The 13,676-nt window shown below is 36.5% G+C and overlaps 1 pseudogene; it reads left to right on the top strand.

The window, feature by feature from the left end:
• LOC102889953 overlaps positions 1-13,676 on the top strand; it is a 117,230-nt pseudogene that overhangs the window by 77,726 nt on the left and 25,828 nt on the right.

The raw sequence follows: 13,676 nt of genomic DNA, 5'->3' as shown, positions 1-13,676 counted from the left end.
TTTTCGTCATTGAATATTTTCTGCCAAGCCCTTCTGGCCTGTAAAATTTCTGTTGAGAAATTGGCTGAGAGTCTTATGGACATTTCCTTGTATGTAACTAATTGCTTTTCTCTTGCTGCTTTTAATATTCTCTGTTTGAATTTAACCTTTGCCATTTTAATTATGATGTGTCTTGGTGTGAGCCTCTTTGGGTTCATCTTGTTTAGGACTCTCTGAACTTCCTGGGGTTGTTTGCCTATTTCTTTCATTGGGTTAGTGAAGTTTTCTGTCATTATTTCTTCAAATAGATTCTCAATCCCTTGCTCTCTCTCTTCTCCTTTGGGTACTCTTATGATCCAAATATTTTTATGCTTCATGTCATCCCAGAGGTCTTTTAAACTATCCTCATTTTTTAAAATTATTTTTTTTTCTTTTTGTTGTTCTGATTGGGTGTATTGTGCTACCTTGTCTTCCAGTTCTCTGATTTGATCTGCTTCGTCCAATCTACTGTTGAATCTTTCTAGTGTATTGTTCATTTTGGTTGTTGTATTCTTCATTTCTGTATGGTTCTTTTTTATGGTTTCTATATCCTTTTTTTTTTTAATGCTTACTATCTCTCTGTTGAGGTTCCTGTTGTGCTCATCCATTCTCTTCCTAAGCTTCTTGAGCCTCCTTATAACTATTATTATGAACTCTGTCTCTGTTAGGTTGCTTACCTCCATTTCATTTAACTTATTTTCTGGAGTTTTCTCCTCTTGTTTCATTTGTGGTATATTTCTTTGTTTTCTCATTTTATTAGCCTCTTTTTGTTCATGTCTATGTGTCAGAAACCTTTGTTTCATCCCTCAACCTTGGCCAGATGGAAGATGTCCTATGTGGCCCACTGGCACACTTTCCCTTTCCCCTTATGCTGGGGCTCTGGATGTGATCTTTGTGTCGATTGTGTGTGATCTTCTGTTGTTGATAATCCTTTATTTTTGTTAGTACATCAGAGGATGGGATTAGCACTCAGGCTGACTAATTGTGAGAACTGGCTGCACCTACAGGGGAAGAGTTGCTGTGTGGGGGCTGACTCCACTGAGTGGGATTTGACCTAGCAGGCTTGTGTTCTTGTTGCAACCACCCTTTTTGTGTATTGCTAATGTGCCTAGTCAGGAGTTGCTCTGTTGCGGTCTGGTATAAGCCTCTGGATGCATTGGTTTTGTGGCCCCTTAGAAGGGGCTCCCCAGTAGGCCAAGTTCAGCCACTGCTTTTGATTGCTCAGGGCTACCTGGTGGGATCTATAAAGCATCCACAGATGGTTGTTGCCTATGCTGGATCTATAGGTAAGTGGAAGACACAACGCTGTAGGAAGCAGTCCGGTTATCCCCCGTCCCTGACCTAGGGCAGTTTAACAGAGGGAACAGTGCTCCTCCAGGTCTGACACTGCCTTTCAGTTGCCTGTAAGTCTCTGAAACTGGAAAAGCCTCTGGGTCACATGCGTGTAGGGTGGCACAGGAATCCCGGGAGTCTCCTGGGTCTACTGAGTAAATTTCCCCCTGCTACTGCAGTGTCAGTTCACATGCCAGCACTGTCTCTGTGGCTCCTATACAAGTTTCTACTCATAGCAAGGTCAGCTGCTGCTCACCTTGGGCCTAAATGTGCTACCCCAGGGCAGGGGCAGCTGCCTATCAATGCGTGGTGGGCACTTTGTGTATTAGATGGGGCAGGAGCTCAGTGAGTCAGGGGCTGTCAGGCCAATACAGACTCCTGCGATCCCCTCAAGAGATATTGCAACCCGTACAGGCAGCAGTGGTCTGCCCACAACTGTTTTCCCTGAAATGTGCTCACTGCTCTAGCTAAGTTCTGTTGCCTGCGCAGACTGTGCAACCCCAGAGCCAGCAGGGCATGGGAGGCTGCCTGTCAATAGGCTGCAGGCGCTTTGTGGCTTGAGTGAAGCGGAGTCTCGGGGAGTCTAGGGTGGTCCATCCAATACAGCCTCAGTTTTGCTGCAAATTCTTTGCCCAGGCATTTTTGTTTTAGTCACAGATCACAGTAAGACCAGACCCCTGTGAAAGCTTGGCCCCAGAATCGGCACAGGGCGTGGCAGCCATCAAGCAACAAAAGCGCTGGGCAATATGCAGGCGGGTGGGGCGGGCTAATCCCCTCAGGCCAGCGCTTCCTAATGGCCCTGTGAGGGGAGTCTGCACAGTCAGCGGTCTGTAGATTGCCCAGTAGCAGGGCGGGACTAAGGTACAATGGTGGCTGTCCTTCCAGCCCTCATTCTGGTGCCAGGTACTGAAGACTTTCTCGGTATGCATCCCATGTGAGACTTTGATCCACTACCAGTGTCTCGAGTGAGTGTCCACAGGTCAGAAAGCCTGAGCATGAGTCTTTCAAAGGGGCATCTAGGGTTTCAGTCTCCTTCCATCTCACCCAGACAGCCAGAATCTCCTCTGGATTTTACAGTCAGAGTTATTGGAATCTCCTCTTCTTTGGGCTGGGATCCTGGGCTGGGGAGCTCCCAGATGAGGCCAGGACCCCCCTCTCCTTCGGGGTAGCCTCTGCAGCCTTGCTGTCCCTCCTGGGGATCCTCCACCACCCGCAGGTGCGGGTTAAGCCCAATTCGCGACTTTGCCCCTCTGACCAGCTTTGATGTGGCTCCTTTATATTATCAGACGTAGGTGTTACGTTCAGCTGGATTTCAGATGATTCTCCACGTTGATTATTTTATAATTTGGTTATAATTTCAATGCGGACCTGGGAAGAGGCAAACTCTGCTTTTACCTAGTCCACCATCTTCCACCTTAGGTTTGTCTCTTACTTCTTAATGTCTTTTTTTTGTCCACCCTTTACATTTTAATTATCATCACAGTGTACAGATTCTTACCATTTTGTATATCTAATCTTCCTGTCCCTAGCATTTCTCTAGCCTGTCCTCTGTAATGCTGTAGATTCATCTTCCTGAGAAACTGCACTGTGAACCTCAGTTTTAAGTATAAAAACCCTTCAGTTGCTTCCTGATGATGACAGGATAAAGTCTACCTTTCTTAATCTGACATTCAAAGCCATCCACAATCTAGCCTCTGCCCAACTTTACCACTTCATCTTTTAGGTTTTCAGAGACAGTCACATCCATATCCATACCCATACTTACCCGTAACTTTGATCAAACTTGTCTGGAACAAATAGGGGCACAAACACTGGGCTTGCCTGGTGATTTATCCAGTAGATTTTAGCAGATTTTGAGTGACTAATTTAAAACTCTGTTTTAACTGAATACGTCTGACCTGAAGCTTCTTATTGCTCATTTTGGTCTAGGATTCCAAAATCTGTTTTTAATATATGGATTTTAAAAATTGTGTTCAGTATATTGTATATTGCATGGTATATTACTCCACGCACTGTTTATTTCCTTCTAGACTCTGGAGGTGCAAATTTGAGTAGGAGGTGGAAATTATGTCCTATAATAAGCTGCTATCTTATATGGTATTGGGTATAAGCCCCTATTCAATTACTGGGTTTACATAGTGTGATTTAATATTCTTCTAGGGTTTAACTTTGTCATTTATTATATAGTTCCCACTGAAAGAATGTTATGACATTCACATAAAGCACATTTATAACATTTTCCTGAAGCATATTGTTTTTTGATGACTTCCCCCCCCCCTAGTTTTGTCTTCACTGTCTTCTTTATTATGAATCAAATTATTTGGGTGGAAAGTCATCGACTGCCATTTCCTTTGATATTCTAATAGGTATCCTTGCAATGTGGTTTGGAATCTCGGTACCACTGACATTTGTTGGTGCATACTTTGGAAGCAAGAAGAAGGTAAACTTTAAAATACTGTGTTTGGGCATTGAGTGATGTCTGAAATAATACCTCAGTGTGTATATACTATACATGGAATGCAAAGTGCACCACTGGAGAAAACTACAAAGAATAATAATTTTGGAAAAAAATATTTTTAAAAAATTTAAATAAAAGACTAATACTTTAAAAGACTTTTTAAAAAATGCATTTCTCACTTTATAGGTTGTTTATATTCCCCTCTAATGGACAAAATTAAAAAGACATATTATAGGAAGGCTGACTTTAACAAAGTCAGAAAAGTAATAGGATTATACATTGGGGAAGGAGAACCAAGATGTAGTCTAAGAAATGGAGCTGTTCAGTTTACAGATTTGAGGCTAGCCTATTCCTTGTACAGGGAAAGGAGCAAGATACCAAAAAATCTAAATGAGTCCACACTGAAAAAGAATTGTACAAAGATATAACATAAGCTTGCAGGGATGAAATCAGACAAGACAAAACAGGAGGGAGAGTTCGACAGAGAGCAGAAAAAAGGAAATTTTCAGGAAAATATTGATAAATTTTGAGAGACGAATTCTTAGACAAACTTTAAAAACTTTTTGACATCATGTAGTATTTTATATTGAAATAATCACTAATAAATATTGTCCAATTTCTCTCTTGAAATTTATAAGAAAGTATAAACATCCTGATTGTTTAGCTGTGTGCTATCTAGTATGGTGGCCACTAGCCATATGTGGCATTTGAATGCTTGAAATATGACTAGTCCAAATTGAGATATGTTGTAAGAGTAAAATTAACACTGGTTTTCAAACACGTAGAGCAACAATAAGAAGAATATAAAAAATCTGATGAATAATTTCTGTATTGATCACAAACTTAAATGATACTATTTGGGCATGTTAAATAAAATGAAATAAATTAATTTCTTTTTTTTTACTTTTAAAAATGTGGCTACTAAAAATTTAAAACTGCATATGTGGCTTGCATTATATTTCTATTGCACAGCATTGGTTTAGCCTCTATCCACATGACTGCTCTTGGAAATGTTCCATGTCCTGTTCAGATTCAACATTCTGTATTGTGATTATATCTGTATAAATTTACTTGGATTTCATGCCATACTCACTTTCACTTGATTTATTTTCGATTAGTTCAGCTGTCCAGTTCACACAAACCAGATTCCCTGTCAGATTTCTCAAAAGACTTTCTTTACAAAGCTACTTTTTGGCATCATAATCAGTGGCATTTTACCTTTTGGCTGTATTTTTATTCAACTCTTTTTTATTTTAAACAGTATTTGGTATTGTATCTTCATTATCTCAAAAATCATAATTGTTAATCAATTAATATTCCTATATTTCAAGGTGGTTAAATTCTGGTATGGCGAAATTTCATTTGTCCTTACTTTATCCAGGAAATAACAATGTGACTTGAGAGAATTTAACTAAGACTTAATTCTCAAAAATTTAAAGCCGGTTTTTCATAGAAATTTATATAAATGTTTCCTTTTAAAAATTAATTACCTTTTGTAAGCTTTCCCAGGTAAGTTAGAAAAGTTGGTCTCAAACTGTACTTGTCTGAGACTTTGCAGGGAGTGGAAGGGGTATCTCTTGGAGGGAAATGCCTAAAGATAGGAAGGGGTATCTCTGATTTTTATCTGTTTTCCATACCGGCCTTCTATGAGAGATTTCAGTTAGAGTTCCTCTGTTAAAAATAATTTGAAGATCACTGATTTTGGGTCTTCATCTGTACTAAGTTGTAAGTAATGTTTTTCTGTCCTCCTTTCTGTCAACTGTTAGTTCTGGTGTCAGGATGCCTGCTCCTTATTACTTTCCTCTTTTTATTTGCTACTTTTACTCTGTTATGGTTTAAGAAATTCTAATAACCAAGGTAGTTAGAAAGCATGTAAAGTAGGAACCAGGGCCCTCTAATTGAGGTTCAACAGCTTGGGTGCCCAAGCTTTGCTCTGAGTTCTTTTTTTTTCTTTTTTCTTTTTCCTTTCTTTCTTTTTTTTTGCTTCTAAATACTTTATTTTTAAATTTTTATTTTATTTTCTTACTTCCTGATTCTTGACTGCATTCTGATTTCAGGAGCTGGCCAAGTAGGGTATTACTGTAGAGGGATTTTTTGAGATCCCTCTCCATAAAATAAAATGCAGCTGTCAACTGTGTGTGTTTATAACACTTTTGTCCCAAAGGAATCTTTCAGACAAAACTTTTAAGCCCTTAGAAATTAGGCTTAATCATACACATTAATTGTTCACCTTTTAAACAGCATTAAGCCAAATTTATTTGAAAGATAAGCAATAAAATCTGTTATACTGTCAGCAACTAAATATTTAACATGCTGCAATATAGATTATAGTAGCCATATTTTTCAGAAGTTTTTAATGGAAAATTAATTTTAAAGAGAAAACTAAACAATTTGTTAAACAAATTAATTTTTGGTTTAATGAGGAACAGGGTACTTGTTGTGTACTACTTTGTATATATTTATTACCTATATAAATGATTGTCCCCAACCCCTATCCTTCGTCCTCACACCAAGGTGTATATTTTACATGAGATTTTAAAATGGGATATTGATTGCTTCATGAATTTCTTATCTTCATAAGGCTTTTAAAATTTTATATTGCTCACACAAATTTAGTCAGTTCAGCTCTATAATAATGAAAGAAATTACTTTATTCTTTCAAAATTGGACCTAAATGTAATCCACACACAAATTTTTTAAAAGATGTATATTTGAAAGTAGTTAATAGAATTATGTGTGCTGTGCTATAACGACCTATTTGGGGAGACTGCCTGTCAATAGACCTTCAAAGGCAAAGTGCTGTTTGAGTCTCTGGTTTTCTGTTGTATAATGTAGTCACTGATATTTATGGCATTTACAACCTTCTATTTCTAAAGAGAAAGCACGTTTTAAAATGTATATTGAGAAAATTATAGAGATATTGGTAGGTCTTAAGTGAAAACTAAATTATATGAGCAAAGAAATATGGAATATGGATAAGTAGCAACACTGATTCTGACTAGAGAAGATGTGGCCAAATTCTGAGGCTGAATAGATAAGGGAACATATACTTTTTGATGCTAAAAGGATAGATGAAAGTTTGGAATGAAGAATTAAGGATTAGTAAAGTGTGTGCTTTTCTATATAGATTTGGTCTGATCTTTTAGTGCTTTTAAGTTCAAGTTAATTTTAAAGCTATCATTTTTATTTTCAGGTCTCATCAGATATACTTCATGTTTGCCTTCCTTTTCTTAGTCTTTATAATTCTACTTATTACCTGTTCAGAAGCTACAGTTTTGCTGTGTTATTTTCATTTATGTGCTGAGGTAAGACATAAGAAACTAATGCATGTTAAGCTTTCTAAACTTGCATTATTAAAATTAGAAGTTTGTATTGAGAAAGGATATAAATGTTAACTGTGTGGTTTCTACAATTTGGGATTGGTTTTATATAGTGTCTTCCTAATGACATTTTCATTTTGATGCAGCTATCAAGTTAATGCTACTTTGATGGAAAATTTAAACAGAAAACAATTTCTCTCTGGCTGGTTACATTAATTGCTGTGTAATAATAATATTCAGTTAACATAGAAAATACAGGGAACTGATTTGATATTTAGACATATAAAAGATCTGGTTCAATGATGTTTTCTTTTTAACAATTACTTTTTTCTTGTAGCTTAGGCCAGGATTATGTTTTATGGGTTTGAAATGGCTGCTAAAGGCAATTTCTCTTTAATTTTATTACCTTTTGGTTACCATGGGCATAAACAGTTCTTTTTACTCCACTCTTCCTCCATTTTTTTCCTGATGTTATTCTGGATAACTAAGGTAGGGGTGAACATTGTTTTTTAAAATCTTCTAAATCTCTCTTGTCTTGATAGTTAAAAGTGACTCTCTAAAGGTGACCATAGAGGTTTTAGGGTATAATTATTATATACATGATGCCTTAGAGAGTTTTCTTCTTGAGTTATAGGTATAAAGGTAAAAATTTATAATTATGTATATATTTAGCTACTCATTAATTCTATGGTACATTTCCTCAGAGAAAAATTGCAATAATCTTTAACGAGACATATGATAATAAACATATAATATGTATTTTTGTTTCTCAGAAAATGTTCTGGTAGCCCCCAAGACTACTCACATGTTTGGTGATTCACTAGGAGGATTCATGGGACTCAACATATAGATATATTTATGGCTACAGTTTATTATAGCAGAAGGAAACACAACAGGATCGACAAGAGAAAAAGATGGAGCCTGGAGAAATCCTTGTACAGTCGTCCTATGCTTTCTCTCTCCCATGAGTGAACATACCAACTGTTCTCCTTTATTCAACAGTAAAAAATAAAGTAATACATGTGCAATATTTCTGCCCAGGGAAGCCTATTAGAGACTCAGCATCCATGGTTTTTATTGGGGGCTAGTCACATAAGCACCCACTGACTAGCAACTATGAAATTCCAGACTCCCAAAAGGCAAGTTAGTGTTCACCATAAATCACATTGGTTATACAGTCTAGGTATAGCAAACCAGTCTTATCAGTCAAGGAATAATTAAATTTCAAATTCCTAGATGTAAGCCAAGGGTCAGCCTTGCAAGTAAGCCCTTCTAAAGATAGCAGCCTCAAACTTGCTATGTTAACTCTTTTCTGCATTATCTCTTTGGTCTTTAACCATAGTTGCTTTATAGTAAAACTATTATCTGCAGGAGCCCATGGGGCAGGATGATACTAACCTGCATATTGACCTCAGTCATGCCCCCATGGTTCTTAAATTTACCTGGTTAAAATAAATCCCACTAAGCATAAAAGTCTATCTTAAATTTCTATATTAACCTTATTTCATGGCCTAAGGCATCAATTCAGGCTTGGCACAACTCTAGCCAGTAAATTGAAACTCACCTGGAAGCTTCCAAGGCTGAAGCAGCGTCATGATAGAGAGGATGCTTTCATTATAAGTATAGTTCTCAAGGGTACTTGTGGGACCCCTAGGAAAAAAAAAACGGTTTATAATTGTTAGAGGACCCCAATGGGAACATAGATTAGTCAGACAGTATATATTATATTAAATTTCTTATAAAATTCCCTCTTTATTTCTTTTAATCTATAATCTTACAGAGCCTACTTAATATTGTTATTACAATAATTGCTAACTCATTTGTAGTTAGAATTTCATCTAAAAAGTTCGTTTTTTTTTACTTTTTTTGCAGAATTATCATTGGTTGTGGAGAGCCTTTTTTTACTAGCAGTTTTACAGCTGTTTATCTTTTTATGTATGCAGTTCATTACTTCTTTAAAAAACTTCAAATCGTGGGCATTGCAAGTACCATTTTGTACTTTGGGTACATGATGATCATGGTCTTGATTTTTTTCATTTTTACAGGTAATCACAGAATTACTTAATGTATTTCAGATTCTCTAAAGAGACTTGAAGATAGCCATAATGTAATAAGCATCAATTAACAATTAATGGAAGGAATAGGGAACAAATTCATCGTGTTCATTTTTATGCTTTGGGGATAAAAAATTGCAAAGCCTGGGGAACTGGTGAAGGGACCTTATGTACTTAGCTGCAATACTGTCCCTTGTGAATGTTTTTAAACAGTAGCATTGTGTTCCAAAGCACAGAAAGGGTTATGTGTAATCACTTTTGAATAGCCTCCAAGTATAAAAATTAACTGACTTGAATAACTTTTAAATTAGTAAAATTAGATAAAGTAAATGTGTGGTCATATAATCAATTATCTGTGAGGAACTAGATGTACAATTCTCAGGATTACTCATTTGGGGTTGCTACTTGGGTTCAGCTGTGTTGGAAACTTTTTAGATGATGCTTGAAGCAGGTGAAAAATGGAATGGATTATAAAATAATAAAGTTGGTGAAATAATGAAGTTTGAAAGCTTTAAGCCCTTTTCAACAAAGTAAAGCAGCATTCCATCTCTACCTGCCTCACTTTTAAGTTCTGGTTTTATCTCAAGTCACATCACTGATGTAGGCCAGTTTGGGAAATTTTAAGTGTTTTCTCTGATTCTAACTCTCAACTTCAACAAATATGTAAAAATTAACAATGGAAACTTGTCAGAAATCAAAGCCTTAAGACAAATTTAAACATTTTCTGAGAAACTGGGCATCTTCGTGGTGGCTTCTTTTTGATATAGCATTACTTGTGTACTGCTGGTCTCAACTCCTGAGTATAAGAAGACCATGCAGGCCTCCTTTCATCTCCTGGCTACCAGAAGTTCTATTTAAAACTGAAGGTCTGAGAATATCTCACCATTTTGGTCTAAGCAGGCTCTTCCTGTTTGTTTTTTATTTTTTAAAAAAAGTTTTCATTGAAATAAGCCTACATCATGAGTGTACAGCTCAATGTTATCACAAAGTGAACACACTTTGTAACTAGCACCCACCATCAGTAATCAGTACATGATATGCACCCCTGAAGCCACTATTGGGCCTCTTTCTACTCACCTTCCCCAAAGGCAACCACTATTTTGACTTTTAACAACATAGATTAATTTGGCCTGTTTTTGAATTGTATGTAAACGGAATCATACAAGGTGTACTCTGTGATGTCTGTCTTCTTTTGTATCTGGTTTCTTTCTCTAAGTTTTGTTTGTGAGATTTACCCATCTCACTGTATGTAGATGTAGTCTATACCCACTCTGTCCTTTGTTTTGGATTTCTCCCCTACTGAGTTACTGGCTTTTATATTTGTGTAATGTGCAGTTGGACGTATTGAGCACAGTGATTTTAGGCTTATGTTTTCTTCATTACCTAACACTTTGATTCAGGATGCCCTTTTCTGACAGTCTTATATTACAACAGCTTCTTCCAAAAGTTACTTGTAATCCTCAGTGGTCACACTGCTGAGAAAAATCTTTTTAGCTCCACCACTTGCATTGCTTCTGTCAGCACACTACACTGAATACTGACTCTCAAAAGTTCACAGTGATCTCTTGCCAAATCTAGCGACTTCTCCCTAGTCTTCACCATCCTTGGCTTCTTTATTTAACACTACTCAACACCTAGTCTCTGAAATTCTCTCAATGTGATTTGCAGTATTCTCCTTGTACCACTCTGTGTCTTCTTTTTATTTTACTGCCTCTTCCTATCACCTAATCCTAGCCTTTGTCCAAGGTTCAGTCTTCAGCATTTCAGTCCTTTTTTTCTACACTCTCCTTTTTAGAATTCATTCAATCTCATGGCTTTACATATCTCCTCAATGCTGATATCTCTCAAATCTGCATTTCTATCCATAACCTCTATCCACTTATATTCTGAACACTTGCATGTCCGATTAGTACTGCCAACTCAACATGCCCCCCAAAGTGAATTTAGTACTTCCTTTCCCCAAAACTAACTCACCTAATTTCATTCTCTCTTTGACCATCATCTCTAACTTCTGATATCCTTGGCTTATTTTGCAGGAGTTTTTAACATAGCCCTTCCATATTTTATAGCTAACCAATCACAACTTTCTTCTTATTCTTCTTCAGAAGCTTCTTATTTCTGTTCATTCTATTTCTTTCTTTCAGTCTTAGTCCAGGCCTTTATTCCTTTATGTCTGGATTGCTCCAACTGCTTCCTATTCAGTTTGCTGTACTCTAATTTCTCCTTTTTTAACCCACTCTACACACTGTCTACTGACAGGTAAACTTTCATTTTTTTCCCATTATAATAATGCAATTTAGTCCAATATTATTTTTAACATGTCAACACATATTTATAGAATGCTTACATTGCGCCAGACACTATGCTAGAAACACAGTGGTGAAGAAGACAGATAAGGTCCCATTTTTGTGGACTTTATATTCTAATGGAAGGGAGACAAAGAAGAAGTTATGGGTTTCATGAGCTTTGTGAAAAAAATTATATTGAAGAAGTGGTGGATGGTCAAGTGTTCCAAGTAGAGAGGACAGCGTGTTTAAGAGTCCTGAAGTGGGAAGGAGTTTGACATCTTCAAAGAACACAGAGAAGTTCAGGACAGCACGAGACAGAGGGTGGCACTAGATGGCAACAGTGATAGTAGAGATGTAAGGAATGGTCAAATCTCACAAGGGTCTTATAAACTATAATAAAGAATTTAGATTTTATTGTAGGAGCAATGGGAAGTTGAGGGGGCTTAAACAAGGGAATAATGTGATATGATTCATCTTATTAGAAAACTTTAATAATACCATACTTCCTTCTCTATCAAGGTCTAAACTTACCTCAGTGTTTGGGCTCATGTTCCACCTACTCGATGTATTTTCTAAGTCTCTCAAAGCTGAGCCCATTCACTAAGTCCAGGTGTGTCTGCTCCCAACTTCTGAGCACGTCTCCCCAACTAGAATAAAATCTCTTTCAGAACAGGGACTACGTCTTATGCCTATTTTTTATCCTTCATAGTGCTAAGCACATGGCTCTTCTTGAATTGCAGAATATGAAAGAGAGGAGATACCATTACGGTATAATGTTCCCATATCTATTTTACAATTAAATTGTAGGTATCAGAAACCAGTAGATTCTGGTTATTGTCATATCAGGAAAAAAATAAGTAAAATCATGAAGCGTGTTTCTGACATCTATTTTCTAAAACTCTTCTTTAAGAAGCCCTGTCTTAGACACTCTTAAATTTTTTATAATTTAAAATTTTATAAAGTTTGACATTTATACAATATATGAAGTGATTTCTCCAAGTACTCTAGCACCCATCTGGTGCTACACACAATCATTATGATAATATTGACTCTATACTATACTCTAAATCCTTGTGACCGTTGTGTAACTACTAATTTGTACTCCTCCATCCCTTCACCTTTTTCACCCAGCCCCCTGAACCCTCTTCTCTCTGGCAATCACCAGTTCATTCTCTGTATCTGAGAGCCTGTTTCTGATTTTTGTTTGTTTGTTTGTTTGGTTTTGTTTTTGTTTAGATTCCACATGCAAGTGACATCATATGGTATATGTCTATCTTTGTCTGACTTATTGCACTTAGAATAAGATCCTCTAGGTCCATCTATGTTGTCACAAATGGTAAGATTTTATTTTATTTTTCTTTGTTTTATGGCTGAGAAATGTTCCATTGTATATATGTACCACAACTTTATCCAATCATCTATTGATGGGCACTTAGGTTGCTTCCATATCTCGGCTATCAATAAAATGTGAATAGTGCAGCAATAAACATATGGGGGCATATATGTGTTCAAATTAGTATTTGAGTTTTCTTTGGATAAATAACCAAAAGTGGAATTGCTGGCTCATAAGTTAGTTCTATTTTTAATTTTTCTAGAAACTTACAAAATATTTTCCATAGTAGCTGTATCAATTTTTGATTCCATCAATGTTGCGCAAGGATTCCCTTTTCTCCACATCCTTGCCAACACTTGTTTTTTGTTGATTAACTGATGATAGCCTTTCTGACAGGTGTGAGGTGATATCTCATTGTGTTTTCAATTAACATTTCTCTGATGATTAGTAATGCTAAGAATCTTTTCATATGCCTATGGGCCGTCTGTATGTCCTCTTTGGAGAAATGTCTATTCAGGTCCTCTGCCCATTTTTTATTTATTTTATTTTTTCCTCCAGTTTTTTTGATGTATAGTAGATGATTAGTTGCTTGTATTTGCATTGTACAATTCAATGAGTTTTTTCAATTATAGTTGGCATACAATAATATATTAGTTTTAGTTGTATAGCATAGTGATTATAGATCTATATAACTCACAAAATGGTCATTCCACTAAATCTAGTATCCCTCTTCCCCCTTATATATTTTTTACAACATTGTTGACTATTTTCCTTATGCTACACTTTATATCTCCATGACTATTTTGTATCTATCCATTTGTACTTCTTAATCCCTTTGCCCTTTTTCACTGTCTTCCCAACCACTCTCCCATC

This window comes from Pteropus alecto, unplaced genomic scaffold, assembly GCF_000325575.1.
Source record: "Pteropus alecto unplaced genomic scaffold, ASM32557v1 scaffold139, whole genome shotgun sequence".
Taxonomy (NCBI): Eukaryota; Metazoa; Chordata; class Mammalia; order Chiroptera; family Pteropodidae; genus Pteropus; species Pteropus alecto.
The sequence above is the reverse complement of the archived record's forward strand: the minus strand, read 5'-3'. Positions and strand labels throughout refer to the sequence as shown.